This window comes from Manacus vitellinus, unplaced genomic scaffold (assembly GCF_001715985.3).
Source record: "Manacus vitellinus isolate BGI_N305 unplaced genomic scaffold, ASM171598v3 scaffold_1_pilon, whole genome shotgun sequence".
Lineage (NCBI taxonomy): Eukaryota > Metazoa > Chordata > Aves > Passeriformes > Pipridae > Manacus > Manacus vitellinus.
Window position 1 is genome coordinate 31438015 of NW_021939396.1, and position 5267 is coordinate 31443281.

Genomic DNA, 5267 nt, shown 5'->3' on the forward strand with positions numbered 1-5267 from the left:
GGTTAGCTGGGAGCTGCTGTGGGATCGCCGCTGGAACACTGGGCACTGCTGTTGCATTTAGTCTAAAGAACCACCAGATGGTGCAAGGAAACAAATCATAGAATAGTAGAATGGCAGAATGGTTTAGGTTGGAAAGGACCTTAAGGATCGTCTGGTTCCTACAACGCTGTCACTAGACGAGGTTGCTCAAAGCCCCATCCAACATGAAGTTGAATCACCGTCAGGTGAAAAATTTGCAGCCGACGTTTTCCTGCCCGGGCCAGGGCTCAGCCACTGCTTGCTGAAGCTTCACCTCAGTTTCAATGGAGATAGAAGGGAGTTCTGACTGAGAGCAACCAGATGTGCTTTAGCAGGCTTTTACATCAGCCCAGGCTGACTGGTAGCTAAGCTTAGGTTCACTCAGTGGTTTAGATGCAAAATTCAGATACAGACACAAAGAAGAGTAATTGACTCAAATTTTTCGAGATTGAAATGGAGTTTATTGCATGTTGAAATGTGGAAAGTGAAGAAAGAAATGTACAATCCAGCTGTGTTTGTTTATCTTTCAAAGTTCAAATCCACGGTGAATCCAGAATTAATTGATGGATGAACTTTCTAGATTCAAATGGTGAAAAATCTGCCATTTTTTTCAGGTCTTGTGCAGTTACTACTTGCTTGGGCTGGATCTGGAAAAAAATCTAGCAAATACATTTTTTGTAGTTTGTGCTTGGCCCAAACTCAAAAGTTTGGAGTGAAGTTTCAATACTCAGGTGTGAGTCCAACCTCTCATCTAGGCATTTGGCATTTGACTTGTGGGTGCTATTTGGACCTATAGCTGATCCAAATATGATACCGTACAGCTAAGCATGTGCCATTCTGTCACAAGAGGAGATAATCCAATGGTTTGTGTTTTCAGACCCTTCCTGATGAACCAGAACACCATTAAAAGTACCACTGATAATGCCTGTCTCTTCAGAATGAGTCTTAAATACCTTATTATTTACCTTATGCATTTTATATTTGAATTTTTTTCCTGCGTAATGAACGAGGACTGCAGTTCATTCTATGTCCTTGGCTGGGGAATGTTTTCCTTGCACACTGGGCCTCTGAAGTACAGTATTATGAACACTTATCATCGCAGGAGAGGGTAGTAACTAAAATCCACTTGTTACCTGTGACAAAATTTAAACTTTCTAAACTTATTTAACATCATTTTAATTTTCACACTTTTTGGAATTTGTAAGGTCCTACCACAGTGAACAACCCTTTTTGCATATACTAAAGAAGTCTCTGTACAGACGATGTCATTATCTGATGCAATTTGTGTAATATTGACCCTATTGTGAATCCTCCTTTATAATCCAGATAATGCGATGACAGCAGCATTTACAGTAATAATATTATGTTCCTCTATCACAGGATGCAGAAACTAGAGTTGGAACCTGAAAATCTTGCCCAGAATCACACTTGTCCACTCCACCAAAACAGACATCTCTGTTATTGAACAGCAACATGAATTGTAGTGAGGATTAGACCAGTTATGGAACTCTTCTGCTATTGTAATAAAGGTTTTTATGGACCAAGATCCAATTCAGAGAAAAAACCATCACTCTGGATCGAACAAGAAGCCTACCAATCTTTAGGCAGCTAATTTCAATACACTCTTTCTTTGCCCAGTGGAGGGAGATGAGACTTGCAAGGCTTCAGATTGCTTTAGCCAGACCCTTGTGCAGGATGGCTCTCCGCAGGGTTTTTACCTCTTCTCGACTCAGCTGGAACTTAAAGATTCAACTCTCCTTTTAGGCACCCTAGTACAGCTGGCATGAATACCTCTGATGATGCTCATTTTCTTCCAGAGATCTGAACTTTTCCATATTCAGTGCGATGTAATAAAAGGGAATACAAGTTATTTCCTTTTGGGAACAATATTCCATAATAGCTGCTTTAGAAAGAAGAAATGTTGAATTACATTTAATTAGGATTTTTTTCCCCTAGGAATTTTCAGAGCAAACATTCATGCAGTAACCAACTAAAAAATGCATGGCTCCCTCTTCTAGGAGAGTTCACTCTACTCAAGAATAATTTTTTCATCTTTCCTTTGATGGTTCATTCAGATACAAATTTGTCTGCCTTCTTTGGAAGAATTAGAAGGCAATCAGAAGCCATTACAGCGTTGCCTGGCCTTTTCCTCTACCAGTAGCATTTTACTGGTTTATACTCTCCCAAGAATTAAACCCACTTTCCATGAACATGGACTGCAGTAGTATTAAAACCTCACAAGCTGAGAAGTCTAGGCAGTGTACCCATATATCTGACTTGTGAAATCTAAAGGACACAGTTCAGTTGTCATAATTTCTATAGCAAATTACAGATATAAAAAAATAAGAAAACAAGGGCAGCTGCTTATGAGATTCCACATTGAGAAAGAAGAGATTAAATTTGTGGAATAAATTATTCCCCTCAGAATAATCTCTTTAGACCTAGTCTTTAGAAAGTTTCTGTCCATTTAGATCTTTGAATGGGCTCAGCCCTGGGTAGAAATTCCAAAAATTTTGGATGTGAAACTTCTTGTTTCACTGTTTTCTGGAAAGAAATAATTTAGACTGCATTCCAAATGCCAAAAAAAAAAAAAAAAGAATCAGAAAGTATTTGGTAGTCAACATTTCAGTTCTCTCTAAATACATTTATTAAAGGTGTTTTATTGCAGCAGGGAAAATAGTAAGTAAGCACTTTGAACTAAGAACATTTTTGAATGTTATTGCACCTGATTCTGAAAACTATAACGATACTAACGCTTACGAAGGAGAATATGAAACATATCTGATGACAGGTGATGTCACTTCTAGCATAACTGCATTGTACAGAACACAAATATGTCATGTTCTCTGAATGTGATCCAAATGAATGACAGGAGAGGAAGAGCAGATAACCAAACTGCATATGATGCTACTGTGGAACAGTTAGTCTTACAGACTGTATTTCTGTCATGCACGAGAGGAAAGTTCATTCCTCATCAATTACAAGTTGACATTGAATTCAAACTGGTACTTAGACCTCAATTTGTGAGTTACTTGTGCATGCAAGCAGTATCGGGCAATGAAAATATTTCAATAATTTATTATTTGTCAAAGGAAAATGAAGAAAGGAAATTATGTGATGAAGTCACTCAAGTTTTCTTACTACGCATTAGAAAAATTTTCTCAGGGACTCTTCCTTCTATATGGACCAGTTAGTTAAAGGCTTGAAGGCCTAGTGTCTGGCTTATGTCCCACCTGACAAAAATCTCAGAATGGAAGGCTTAGTTTTGCATCAGAGCTATATTCAAAAGGGTGAGATGAAAGGGACTTGAAAAATTACTTTTAGCTACATTATTTACTGGAGTTTTTAAGGAGAATCCAAAAGACAGAATCATAACAGGCTGTAATCCAAAAGTCCTTACTAAATTAACATCAAACAGGTGTTTTATCATGAACACCCTTGTTTTCTTACTTCTCTGGAAGTCAAGTTTCCAAGGAGTGTCTTGGATCATAGAAAAATGAAGTCACTGCAACAATATAGCCAGACTGGATTTTAGAATTGGCCCAAGCTAGGCAAATCCTCAAACCTTAAGGTGCTTGGGGGCTTAGTGTTTTATACTGTCTGTCCCTGAATCTGTATGGGAGCAGAAAAACTTAGTCCCACGAGGAGTACTTTTGCTCTACTAGCCAGTGAGGACTTGCCTAAATTCCTCAGCCCTTCTTGCCAGGTGACTCCAAAGTATGATGGCTGTTTAGCCATCTGGTGCCTTCCACAGAACTTTAGATGTCAGAAGTAACACAGTTTTTTCTAAGCACACATTGTATGTCTGAACAGAGGGGGCATTCTGATGGACTGGAATGGACATTAGGCTCTTGAATGGCATCTTGAATGGATATTAAGCTTACTGTATGAAATGCTGACTCCAAACAAAAGATTAACTATTCTAAAATGTCAATGCCATTATTTATTCTTCACTGTCAAAGTGCAAATGCTCCCCCTGTAAAAGAAAGACTGACCTTACCATTATCATAAGGTAACCACTCTCTTAGGGACCAGGACCCTTTGGTTGGAGTCCATGCTTCCCAGCACCCAAAGACTGCAACAATCTCATGGTATATTGTACTTTAAAGTTTACTGTTTCTTCTGTATTGTTTAATAAGTGGTAAAGATACATTCCAAGACTTTTTTTTTAATATGCTATGAACAGCACTTAAAGACTACAAAACAAGTTCTCAACTGGTATGTTACCTTATAGACTTCTGCAGTACCACATTGATTCACGTTCCTAAGGATACAGACTGCTTACTGGAAATATTTTGCAGAAGAAAGGCTTGTTTCCCTAAGCTTTTCAGTTTAAATCACTCAGCCACAAGAATCCTTTGGCTGGACTGTATTATCTTATAAAAAGATATATTCTTATCAAAAAGGTTATGTAATCTTATTAAAAACCATCCTCTGTAGCTCCACCCAACTGGGATATACATCCTCAGAGGAACTGGAGAACTGCTCTCAGTATCTACCACAAATGAAGTAACTGGAGAGAGAGAACTGGTGAAAATATACAAAGAATTGACTTCAATCAACTGCCTGTAGAGAAACATTCAAAACTACAGATGACTCTATGTCTTCAGGTCCAGCTCCTGTTCTTGAATGACATAAACTACAAAGGCATCGGGATTGTGTTCATATACTTTCAGCTTTTAAAGAAGCTATTTCCACTCCCTAGTGTATGTAACATGCATCCAGATGACTTCAAATGTTATGATTTAATACATTTGTGACTACTTGTGATTATACAGGAAAAATTCTGAAGAGCTTCTTAACTGAGAAACACTATGCTAGCAAAGGAACTTCCCTGACTACTCCATCATAATTTATTGCCTAAACAATACCGTGGCTCCTTGCAAATTGTTTGGCCTGTTAGAACCACCATAAGGTTAATGCACAGCATGTACACTGTGCTTACAGAATGCAAGGAGAATGTTTGTGCATGGTATTAAAGACCTACAGTCCGTGTGATCTGGCTGAAGAGCAACGGTCTCGAGAAGGTACAGATGGTCTGACCCTCAGCACAAGGTAAGAGAAAGAGCTGAAGGAGACAGCTGGTCTCACATAGCCTTGATGTTAATAGGTTTAAGAAAAAGTGATGCCATTGATAAAACCAACAAATAGCAATGCTTCTGAAGTAAGAGATGGGTAATCCTTCAAAGACCGGAGACTGCAAACTAAAAAATAAAGGATACTTTTGGGTGTTCTCCACACAAAAATGA